Source organism: Gorilla gorilla, chromosome 5 (genome assembly GCF_029281585.2).
Source record: "Gorilla gorilla gorilla isolate KB3781 chromosome 5, NHGRI_mGorGor1-v2.1_pri, whole genome shotgun sequence".
NCBI classification, from domain to species: Eukaryota; Metazoa; Chordata; class Mammalia; order Primates; family Hominidae; genus Gorilla; species Gorilla gorilla.
In genome coordinates this window covers 56,477,254-56,490,382 of record NC_073229.2, presented here as the reverse complement: position 1 = coordinate 56,490,382, position 13,129 = coordinate 56,477,254, and the positions used below count along the sequence as shown (strand labels likewise).

At 42.0% G+C, this 13,129-nt stretch overlaps 1 protein-coding gene across 1 annotated transcript in view; it reads right to left on the bottom strand.

Annotated features, from left to right (window-relative positions):
- Positions 1-13,129, bottom strand: part of DNAH8 (dynein axonemal heavy chain 8) — a 394,484-nt gene that overhangs the window by 317,332 nt on the left and 64,023 nt on the right. The gene's annotated exons all lie outside the window — the stretch shown is intronic.

Below are 13,129 nucleotides of genomic sequence, written 5' to 3'. Positions count from 1 at the left end.
CCTGGGGGAGGGGCCCCTGGGCGGGCCTAGGAGAGTGGTGGGAGAAGAAGAGCTTTACACCCTTATCTCAACCACTGAAGCTTTCACTTCCAAACAGACATCCCTCATGCATCCGTTTATAGGCTCTCCATAAGGGCTGCATTCCTCTCCCAGGGCCTTAATAGTTATGCCTTCCTGAGAAAGGAATATGGGTGATGTGTTACCTCCCATCCTGCACATCTGTCTATAGGCTCTCTGCAGGGGAAAGCACATCAAACGCTGTTAACTCTCACTGGCAGCCAAACCTCATGGTGACTGGCTCAGTCCTTCATTGTTGCTTTAATAACCTGATTACTGTTTAACAATCAAGCAATCATCATTATACAAAGGCAAGCATTCAACTAGAAAAACAACACAGCAATTTAGAAAGTTATATGCAGTTCTTTTTTTTTCTTCTGACTTCATTCTAGAATTGCTTACACAAACACTTCCTAAAACTGTTCCTCCATTTCTCCCCAGTCCGGGGTCCTGGGCTTCACCCATACAAAGGAATGAGAAAAGACAAGTTAAGAGTGCATAAGGTGGGTCTGGGGGCCAGTGCTGGCATGGAGGCTGAAAAAGCCCTGAGCTCTGGGATCCTACACTATTTATTGGTGATCAAACAAAGAAGCAGGTGGTGAGGACATGTGGATGTGGGGGTAAACAGGTGAGGGCGTGAGGACGTGGGGGTAGAAAGGTAACGGTGCATGAAGCGTAGCTGTGATGGTTTAGCATTTTCTTTGACACATATAGAATATACTCTGCTGCTTGAGATAATGGAGAACATGTTTACGAGCCTGGGAGAGCAACCAACAAGTCTGTGCACATTCCAGAGGCTACGAGGGGTTTTATGCCCTGAGCCCCAGATTCCATCCAAGCCACAAGGGGTTTTATGCCCTGGGCTGATTTGTGGTGTGGCAGGGCAGCTTTCCACCCTTTGGCACAGAGCTTGGTGTCCCAAAGGCCACGAAGGGTTTTAGAGCCTCGAACCCGGACATCTTCCAAGACTCTTTTATATTATGACAGACAAGCCAGTCCTGCCTCAGCTCTTCTACCAACAGAAATCATCCTGATTTAGGGTGGGTCCTAAATCTATGACTAGAGTCCTTATCAAAGAAAGTGGAGAGAGATTATAGACATGAAGACAGGGAGGAAGGCCACGTGAAGATGAAGGCAGAGATTAGAGACACATTTCCACAAACCAAGGAACTCTAGGAGCCACCAAAAGCTGGAAGAGGCAAGGAAGGATTTTCCGTAGAGCCTGTAAGGGGGAATGGCCCAGCTAACACCTTGATTTCACACTTCTTGCCTCCAGAATTGTGAAAGAATAAGTTTCTGTTGTTTTAAGTCACCGAGTTTGTGGTAATGTGTTACATCGTCCCTGGGAAAATTAATACACCCCTTCTACCAAAAAGGAAAATGTGAAAGTTTTCATGTCAGTGTGAAGTGTTTTATAAAAATCCTGAAACACAGAGTTGAGGAGGGCTCTGAAAAGAAGGGTCTCAGGCTTGTATGACTGATGACAAAACTATCACAGAAGATTCTGTGAAACTACAACCTTGTACAAAGGCCATCGAAACTTTATGCAAAGAAATACTTCTGCAAGGACATCTGCCCAGGAACTCTGTCCATCCTTAGACGGACATCATCACACTTACTGTTGATCAGTGTAGTCAAGGATAATAGTCTCAAAACAATTATGTAATCTTCCTCATTTTTCATTTAAAAACTTTTGTTTTCCTTTATCTCCCTGAATATGCACATAGTTTACTACGGCACACAAATTCCCATTGTGATGCCCTATGTTCAAATAAATACCTTTTTCTTTTAGAGAACTTCTTTCTGTTTTTTAGTTTGACAAAGCACTTCTAAACTCTTTGGAATTTGTGTCTTCTCAAACAGGGACTATTTCTAAACTATTCCTTCCCCACTATCACTGTCTTCCCTTTTGTTTCTCTATGTGGTGCTTGTTACTTTTTAGTTTTAAAAAAAAATGTGCGGTGAAATATTTAAAATATACAGAGAGTCATAAAGAATAATACAACTCTCCATTTGCCCAACATCCAGCTTAAGTTGTAAAACATTGTCAACACAGTGAAATCCACAGTATATCCCTCCCCTATGTCTTCCTCTGCTGCCCCTTAGAGGAAATCATGTTCCTGAATTTGTTTATTCCCAGGCACTTTCTGTACCATTACTAGATGTGCATTTAGTCCTAGGCAATACATTATGTCATTCTGCATATTTTTAAGCTTTGCAAAAATGGTATTGTGCTATATGTATTCTTCTGCAACTTGTAATTTTTTTCATTTCTATTATGAGATTTATCCCTGTTGGAATAGTAGCTCTGGTTCATTCATTTTTACTTATGTATAGTAGTCCACTCAATGAAAATAACACAATCTATCTATTTTCCTATGGTTGGACATTAAGGCTTTATCCTTTTTTCTTCTTTTATTTTTTTTTGCCATTCAAACCATGTCTGTTATATATGTCTCATGGAGTGCAGACACAATAACCCTCTAGGATATATACTTAGCAGTGGATCCCAGGATGTACTCTCTTCAACTTCATTAGATACTGCCAAATTACTTTCCAAAGTGTGTCCACCAGCAAGTGTTTATGCATTTCAGCTGTTCTACATCCACACCAACACTTGATATTGACAGGTTTTTAATTTTTTAATTTCTGTCAATCTCAAGAGCATAAAATAAAACTCATTTCTGGAGGAGCCAAGATGGCCAAATAGGAACAGCTCCGGTCTACAGCTCCCAGCGTGAGCGACGCAGAAAACGGGTGATTTCTGCATTTCCATCTGAGGTACCAGGTTCATCTCACTAGGGAGTGCCAGACAGTGGGTGCAGGTCAGTGGGTGCGCGCACCGTGCGTGAGCCGAAGCAGGGCGAGGCATTGCCTCACTTGGGAAGCACAAGGGGTCAGGGAGTTCCCTTTCCGAGTCAAAGAAAGGGGTGACGGACGCACCTGGAAAATTGGGTCACTCCCACCTGAATGTTGCGCTTTTCGGACCGGCTTAAAAAATGGCGCACCATGAGATTATATCCCGCACCTGGCTCGGAGGGTCCTACGCCCACGAAGTCTCACTGATTGCTAGCACAGCAGTCTGAGATCAAACTGCAAGGCGGCAGCGAGGCTGGGGGAGGGGTACCTGCCATTGCCCAGGCTTGCTTAGGTAAACAAAGCAGCCTGGAAGCTCAAACTGGGTGAAGCCCACCACAGCTCAAGGAGGCCTGCCTGCCTCTGTAGGCTCCACCTCTGGGGGCAGGGCACAGACAAACAAAAAGACAGCAGTAACCTCTGCAGACTAAAATGTCCCTGTCTGACAGCTTTGAAGAGAGCAGTGGTTCTCCCAGCACGCAGCTGGAGATCTGAGAACGGGCAGACTGCCTCCTCAAGTGGGTCCCTGACCCCTGACCCCCGAGCAGCCTAACTGGGAGGCACCCCCCAGCAGGGGCACACTGACACCTCACACGGCAGGGTATTCCAACAGACCTGCAGCTGAGGGTCCTGTCTGTTAGAAGGAAAACTAACAAACAGAAAGGTCATCCACACCAAAAACCCATCTGTACATCACCATCATCAAAGACCAAAAGTAGATAAAACCACAAAGATGGGGAAAAAACAGAACAGAAAAACTGGAAACTCTAAAACGCAGAGCGCCTCTCCTCCTCCAAAGGAACGCAGTTCCTCACCAGCAACGGAACAAAGCTGGATGGAGAATGACTTTGACGAGCTGAGAGAAGGCTTCAGACGATCAAATTACTCTGAGCTACGGGAAGACATTCAAACAAAAGGCAAAGAAGTTGAAAACTTTGAAAAAAATTTAGAAGAATGTATAACTAGAATAACCAATACAGAGAAGTGCTTAAAGGAGCTGATGGAGCTGAAAACCAAGGCTGGAGAACTACGTGAAGAATGCAGAAGCCTCAGGAGCCGATGCGATCAACTTGAAGAAAGGGTATCAGCAATGGAAGATGAAATGAATGAAATGAAGCAAGAAGGGAAGTTTAGAGAAAAAAGAATAAAAAGAAATGAGCAAAGCCTCCAAGAAATATGGGACTACATGAAAAGACCAAATCTACGTCTGATTGGTGTACCTGAAAGTGATGGGGAGAATGGAACTAAGTTGGAAAACACTCTGCAGGATATTATCCAGGAGAACTTCCCCAATCTAGCAAGGCAGGCCAACGTTCAGATTCAGGAAATACAGAGAACGCCACAAAGATACTCCTCGAGAAGAGCAACTCCAAGACACATAATTGTCAGATTCACCAAAGTTGAAATGAAGGAAAAAATGTTAAGGGCAGCCAGAGAGAAAGTTCGGGTTACCCTCAAAGGGAAGCCCATCAGACTAACAGCGGATCTCTCGGCAGAAACCCTACAAGCCAGAAGAGAGTGGGGGCCAATATTCAACATTCTTAAAGAAAAGAATTTTCAACCCAGAATTTCATATCCAACCAAACTAAGCTTCATAAGTGAAGGAGAAATAAAATACTTTACAGACAAGCAAATGCTGAGAGATTTTGTCACCACCAGGCCTGCCCTAAAAGAGCTCCTGAAGGAAGCGCTAAACATGGAAAGGAACAACAGGTACCAGCCACTGCAACATCATGCCAAAATGTAAAGACCATCGAGACTAGGAAGAAACTGCATCAACTAACGAGCAAAATCACCAGCTAACATCATAATGACAGGATCAAATTCACACATAACAATATTAACTTTAAATGTAAATGGATTAAATGCTCCAATTAAAAGACACAGACTGGCAAATTGGATAAAGAGTCAAGACCCATCAGTGTGCTGTATTCAGGAAACCCATCTCAGTGCAGAGACACACATAGGCTCAAAATAAAAGAATGGAGGAAGATCTACCAAGCAAATGGAAAACAAAAAAAGGCAGGGGTTGCAATCCTAGTCTCTGATAAAACAGACTTTAAACCAACAAAGATCAAAAGAGACAAAGAAGGCCATCACATAATGGTAAAGGGATCAATTCAACAAGAAGAGCTAACTATCCTAAATATATATGCACCCAATACAGGAGCACCCAGATACATAAAGCAAGTCCTGAGTGACCTACAAAGAGACTTAGACTCCCACACATTAATAATGGGAGACTTTAACACCCCACTGTCAACATTAGACAGATCAACGAGACAGAAAGTCAACAAGGATACCCAGGAAGTGAACTCAGCTCTGCACCAAGCGGACCTAATAGACATCTACAGAACTCTCCACCCCAAATCAACAGAATATACATTTTTTTCAGCACCACACCACACCTATTCCAAAATTGACCACATACTTGGAAGTAAAGCTCTCCTCAGCAAATGTAAAAGAACAGAGATTATAACAAACTATCTCTCAGACCACAGTGCAATCAAACTAGAACTCAGGATTAAGAATCTCACTCAAAACTGCTCAACTACATGGAAACTGAACAACCTGCTCCTGAATGACTACTGGATACATAATGAAATGAAGGCAGAAATAAAGATGTTCTTTGAAACCAATGAGAACAAAGACACAACATACCAGAATCTCTGGGACGCATTCAAAGCAGTGTGTAGAGGGAAATTTATAGCACTAAATGCCCACAAGAGAAAGCAGGAAAGATCCAAAATTGACACCCTAACATCACAATTAAAAGAACTAGAAAAGCAAGAGCAAAAACATTCAAAAGCTAGCAGAAGGCAAGAAATAACTAAAATCAGAGCAGAACTGAAGGAAATAGAAACACAAAAAACCCTTCAAAAAATTAATGAATCCAGGAGCTGGTTTTTTTAAAAGATCAACAAAATTGATAGACCGCTAGCAAGACTAATAAAGAAAAAAAGAAAGAAGAATCAAATAGATGCAATAAAAACTGATAAAGGGGATATCACCACTGATCCCACAGAAATACAAACGACCATCAGAGAATACTACAAACACCTCTACGCAAATAAACTAGAAAATCTAGAAGAAATGGATACACTCCTGGACACATACACTCTCCCAAGACTAAACCAGGAAGAAGTTGAATCTCTGAATAGACCAATAACAGGAGCTGAAATTGTGGCAATAATCAATAGTTTACCAACCAAAAAGAGTCCAGGACCAGATGGATTCACAGCCGAATTCTACCAGAGGTACAAGGAGGAACTGGTACCATTCCTTCTGAAACTATTCCAATCAATAGAAAAAGAGGGAATCCTCCCTAACTCATTTTGGTATCATTCTGATACCAAAGCCGGGCAGAGACACAACCAAAAAAGAGAATTTTAGACCAATATCCTTGATGAACATTGATGCAAAAATCCTCAATAAAATACTGGCAAAACGAATCCAGCAGCACATCAAGAAGCTTATCCACCATGATCAAGTGGGCTTCATCCCTGGGATGCAAGGCTGGTTCAATATATGCAAATCAATAAATGTAATCCAGCATATAAACAGAGCCAAAGACAAAAACCACATGATTATCTCAATAGATGCAGAAAAAGCCTTTGACAAAATTCAACAACCCTTCATGCTAAAAACTCTCAATAAATTAGGTATTGATGGGACGTATTTCAAAATAATAAGAGCTATCTATGACAAACCCACAGCCAATATCATACTGAATGGGCAAAAACTGGAAGCATTCCCTTTGAAAACTGGCACAAGACAGGGATGCCCTCTCTCACCACTCCTATTCAACATAGTGTTGGAAGTTCTGGCCAGGGCAATTAGGCAGGAGAAGGAAATAAAGGGTATTCAATTAGGAAAAGAGGAAGTCAAATTGTCCCTGTTTGCAGACGACATGATTGTATATCTAGAAAACCCCATTGTCTCAGCCCAAAATCTCCTTAAGCTGATAAGCAACTTCAGCAAAGTCTCAGGATACAAAATCAATGTACAAAAATCACAAGCATTCTTATACACCAACAACAGACAAACAGAGAGCCAATTCATGAGTGAACTGCCATTCACAATTGCTTCAAAGATAATAAAATACCTAGGAATCCAACTTACAAGGGATGTGAAGGACCTCTTCAAGGAGAACTACAAACCACTGCTCAAGGAAATAAAAGAGGATACAAACAAATGGAAGAACATTCCATGCTCATGGGTAGGAAGAATCAATATCGTGAAAATGGCTATACTGCCCAAGGTAATTTACAGATTCAATGCCATCCCCATCAAGCTACCAATGACTTTCTTCACAGAATTGGAAAAAACTACTTTAAAGTTCATATGGAACCAAAAAAGAGCCCGCATTGCCAAGGCAATCCTAAGCCAAAAGAACAAAGCTGGAGGCACCACACTACCTGACTTCAAACTATACTACAAGGCTACAGTAACCAAAACAGCATGGTACTGGTACCAAAACAGAGATATAGATCAATGGAACAGAACAGAGCCCTCAGAAATAACACCGTATATCTACAACTATCTGATCTTTGACAAACCTGAGAAAAACAAGCAATGGGGAAAGGATTCCCTATTTAATAAATGGTGCTGGGAAAACTGGCTAGCCATATGTAGAAAGCTGAAACTGGATCCCTTCCTTACACCTTATACAAAAATCAATTCAAGATGGATTAAAGACTTAAACGTTAGACCTAAAACCATAAAAACCCTAGAAGAAAACCTAGGCATTACCATTCAGGACATAGGCATGGGCAAGGACTTCATGTCCAAAACACCAAAAGCAATGGCAACAAAAGACAAAATTGACAAATGGGATCCAATTAAACTAAAGAGCTTCTGCACAGCAAAAGAAACTACCATCAGAGTGAACAGGCAACCTATAAAATGGGAGAAAATTTTCGCAACCTACTCATCTGACAAAGGGCTAATATCCAGAATCTACAATGAACTCAAACAAATTTACAAGAAAAAAACAAACAACCACATCAAAAAGTGGGTGAAGGACATGAACAGACACTTCTCAAAAGAAGACATTTATGCAGCCAAAAAACACATGAAAAAATGCTCATCATCACTGGCCATCAGAGAAATGCAAATCAAAACCACAATGAGATACCGTCTCACACCAGTTAGAATGGCGATCATCAAAAAGTCAGGAAACAACAGGTGCTGGAGAGGATGTGGAGAAATAGGAACACTTTTACACTGTTGGTGGGACTGTAAACTAGTTCAACCATTGTGGAAGTCAGTGTGGCGATTCCTCAGGGATCTAGAACTAGAAATACCATTTGACCCAGCAATCCCATTACTGGGTATATACCCAAAGGACTGTAAATCATGCTGCTATAAAGACACATGCACACGTATGTTTATTGCGGCATTATTCACAATAGCAAAGACTTGGAACAAAGCCAAATGTCCAACAATGATAGACGGGATTAAGAAAATGTGGCACATATACACCATGGAATACTATACAGCCATAAAAAATGATGAGTTCATGTCCTTTGTAGGGACATGGATGAAGCTGGAAACCATCATTCTCAGCCAACTATCGCAAGGACAAAAAAACAAACACCGCATGTTCTCACTTATAGGTGGGAATTGAACAATGAGATCACATGGACACAGGAAGGGGAATATCACACTCTGGGGACTGTGGTGGGGTGGGGGGAGGGGGGAGGTATAGCATTGGGAGATATACCTAATGCTAGATGACGAGTTAGTGGGTGCAGCGCACCAGCATGGCACATGTATACATATGTAACTAACCTGCACAATGTGCACATGTACCCTAAAACTTAAAGTATAATAAAAAAAAATTCAACATAAAAAATAAATAAATAAAACTCATTTCTATATTAAATTGCATTTACCTATTTACCAGAAAATTGGAGAGATTTTTTTTTTCTTTTACTTTTTTTGAGACAGAGTCTCACTCTGTCACCCAGGCTGGAGTGCAGTGGTGTGATCTCAGCTCACTGCAACCTCTGCCTCCCGGGTTCAAGTGATTCTCCTGCCTCAGCCTCCTGAGTAGCTGGGATTACAGGCACATGCCACCACACCTGGTTAATTTTTGTATTTTTAGTAGAGACGGGGTTTCACCATGTTGGTCAGGCTGATCTCAAACTCCTGACCTCGTGATCCTCCTGCCTCAGCCTCCCAAACTGCTGGGATTACAGGCCTGAGCCACCACTCCCAGACTCTCTCTCTCTCTCTCTCTTTCTTTCCTTCCTTTCTTTCTTTCTTTCTTTCTTTCGTTCCTTCCTTCCCTCCCTCCCTCCTTCCTTCCTTCCTCTTTCTTTCTTTCCTCCCTTCCTTTCCTTTCTTTCCTCCCTTCCTTTCCTTTCTTTCCTTTTTTTGAGATAGGGTCTCATTCTGTCGCCCAAGTGACGTGATCTCACCTCACTGCAACCTCCACCTCCCAAGTTCAAGTGATTCTCCCACCTTAGCCTCCTAAGTAGCTGGGATTACAGGCATGTGCCACCACACCTGGCTAATTTTTGTACTTTTAGTAGAGGTGGGGTTTCACCACGTAGGGCAGACTTGGAGCAATTTTTCATATGAATATATGCTATTTCTATTCTCTCTTTTGTAAATTGCCTATTCTTCTTTTTGGCCATTTTTTCTATCGAGTTTTGTGTCTCTTTCTCATTGATTTCTAACAGTTTTTACATACTCTGGATACTGAACCTTTGTTGGCTATGTGTGTTGCCCATACTTTCTCCTGGTCTATGGTTTAACTTTTTACCTTTTAGGGTGTGTTTTAGCTTTCTTTTATAGTTCGTGCTTTTATATCTCATTAAGAAACTTCTTTCTTTCTTTTTTTTTTTTTTTGGAGATGGAGTCTTGCTCTGTCACCCAGGCTGGAGTGCAGTGGCACGATCTCGGCTCACTGCAACCCCTGCCTCCCAGGTTCAAACAATTCTCCTGCCTCAGCCTCCCAAGTAGCTGGGACTACAAGCACACGCCACCACGCCTGGCTAATTTTTTGAATTTTAGCAGAGACAAGGTTTCACTGTGTTGCCCAGGCTGGTCTCAAACTCCTGAACTCAGGCAATCCACCTGTCTCAGCCTTCCAAAGTGCTAGTGAGCCACCGCGCCCGGCCTTCATTAAGAAATTTCTACCATGAATTCACAAAGGCATTTTCTAATATTTTATTCTTCAAGGTTTTAAGTTTTGCCTTTTCACATTTATGTCTGTAATCCTCTCGGACTTATGTTTTCCTTTATGGTATGAAATAGAGATCTTTTTTTATCACATACATAATCAATTGTCCTTACCCCATTCATTGAAAAAATAATCTTTTCCCCACTAGCAGTAAGATAACACATACCAAATTTATATATATATATACACACACACAGACACAAATATGGTATGTGTGTATATTGGTTGCCTATTAATGCACAACAACTTATTCCAAAACTTAGCAGCTGAAAACAATAAACATTTATTATCTCACAGTTTCTGTGGTTTAAGAATCTGGGAATGGTCCAGCTAGGTAGTTCTGGATCAGGGTCCCTCACAAGACAGTGACTAAGGGGTTGGCCAAAGCAGCAGTCATTTTGAAGCTCTACTGAAAAAGGACCCACTTTCAATTTTACTGTGTAGCTGATGGCAGATGTCTGGCCTTCACTGGCTGTTGACCAGAGACATTGGTTCCTTGTCACATGCATCTCTCCTTAGTGTTGCTCACAACGTGACAACTTGGTTACCCTCCAAGTGAGAGATCAAAGAAAGTGACAGAGAGCTCCCAAGATAAGAATCACAACCTTTTCATTCTCTAATCTCAGAAATGACACGAAGTGACACTTTATCATGTCTATCATGCTCTTTGTATCAGAAGTGAGCCACCAAATCCAGCCCATACTCAAGGTTAGGGAAGCAGACAAGACTGTGAATACCCAGAGGTGGGGATCATTGGGGTTATCTTAGAATGGACTACTACAGTTTCCATTTGTTGATCTATGCCAGCCTCCCTACCATACTGTCTTTTTTTTTTTCATTCTGTCTTAATTACTGTAGCTTGTACAAAGTCTTGTTATCCGGTAGAGAATGTTCCCCTACTTAATTATTATTCAGTATATCTTTCCTATTTGGGGCCCTAAAAATAGAATGTAGAATCTGCTTGTTCATTTTAATTGAAAAACCCTGGGCCAGGCACAGTGGTTCATACCTGTAATCACACTTTGGGAGGCCAAAGTGCGAGGATCAGTTAAGCTCAGGAGTTCAAGACCAGCCTGGGCAACATAGTGAGATGCTGTCTCTACAAAAACTAAAATAAAATAAATTATCTGGGTTTGGTGGTGCATGCCTATAGTCTTAGCTATTTGTGAGGCTGAGGTGGGTGGATGGCTGGAGCCTGAGAGGTTGAGGCTGCAGTGAGCTGAGACAGCACCATTGCACTCCACACTGGGCAACAGAGTGAGACCCTATCTTGAAAGAAAGAAAGAAAAGAAAGAAAGAAAGAAAGAAAAAGAAAGAAAGAAAGAAAGAAGGAAGGAAGGAAGGAAGGAAGGAAGGAAGGAAGGACTCTGTTGGGATTTTTATTGGAATTTCATTACATGAACAGATTAATTAGTAAATGAATTGATATTTTATGATATTGAGTCTTCCTATTCATTTACATGCTTTATATCTCACATAGTCTGAGAAGCTCACCAGAAAGATTAGTGCAAAAGGGCTGGGAACAGTGGCTCATGCCTGTAATCCCAGCACTTTGGGAGGCCGAGGTGGGCGGATCACCTGAGGTCAGGAGTTGGAGACCAGCCTGGCCAACATGGTGAAACCGTGTCTCTACTAAAAATACAAAAATTAGCCAGCATGGTGGCAGGTGCCTGTAATCCCAGCTACTTGGGAGGCTCAGGCAGGAGAATCGCTTGAACCCAGGAGGTGGAGGTTGCAGTGAGCCAAGATCACACCACTGCATTCCAGCCTGGGCGACAGAGGAAGACTCCGTCTAAAAAAGAAAATTAATGCAAAAGAAGACAATTTGGGTGTCTTTTCTATAATTCAGTGGTAACATACAGTATATGGAGAGTTTGTGTATTGCCCCAATTCCCGAGTTTAAAAGGTTTAAGGTCTAGTTCCATATAGAAGTCCTGTAGTTCTAATAGACTGTGTTTTGATGAAATATCCTCAGTAAGTTAGTATGAGGTATGCACAACATTTCTGCTGAAATCCTTATCCTGCCTATCCTTTTGCAGTGGACATCCATGGTTCAGTTTGCCTGGCAATCCTCCCTTCTCATAAGAACATCATCACTCTTCTTTTAGGGAACTAACAGATCCTCCCCAAACTCCAATCAGGTGGTCCTAATCCAGGTTGCCAATCGCAGTGCTTCAATCACAGGAGTAAGCACAGGTCCTAGGCCAGGCCAATCACGGCTCCTTCCTGGATTTTCCAATTTGATAAAATCCAGGCTGGCTGGATACAATCCAGAGGGAGAGTTTACTCCCACTCCTAGTGAGAGAACAGCTGCCAAATTTCTAGTCTTATGGAGCTGGTGTCTGACAAACTGAAGCTGAGATGCAGAAAAAAGCTGAGATGAGAGACGGGGACATCTTGGTGGTGGCCAGGTGGCTAGTGCCATATACATCCCTGCCCAACCTCATTTTGGTTAGGTGAGCACCAGTCATTCCCATTTATTCTTTTAACAACAGGAAGTATTTAATGAGCATCTACTATTATGAACCAATCATTGAAGACACAGTGATGACTAAGCCTTCCAGTGAACACAAAATATATATTAATGTAAAAAGTACTGCAAGTTATGGACATTTGGAACCTAAGTAGGCAAACCATGACTTAAATCTCATTTAGGCTGGGCACAGTGGCTACACCTGTAATCCCAGCTCTTTGGGAGGCTGAGGCGGGAGGGTCACTTCAGCCCAGGAGTTGAAACCAGCCTGGGCAACATGGTGAAACCCCCCATCTCAAAAAAATACAAAAATTAACTGGTCTTGGTTTTGCAGCCTGTAGTCTCAGCTAATCGGGAGGCTGAGGCCAGAGGACAGCTAGAGCCCCGGAAGTCGAGGCAGCAGTGACTGCAGTAAGCTGAGAGCACACCACTGCACTCCAGCCTGGGCGACAGAGCGAGACACTGTTAAAAAAATTAAAAAAAAAAAAAAAAAGAAAGAAAGAAAGAAAAGAAAAAAGAAAAAGGAAAAGAAAACTTATTTAATTCTCAAC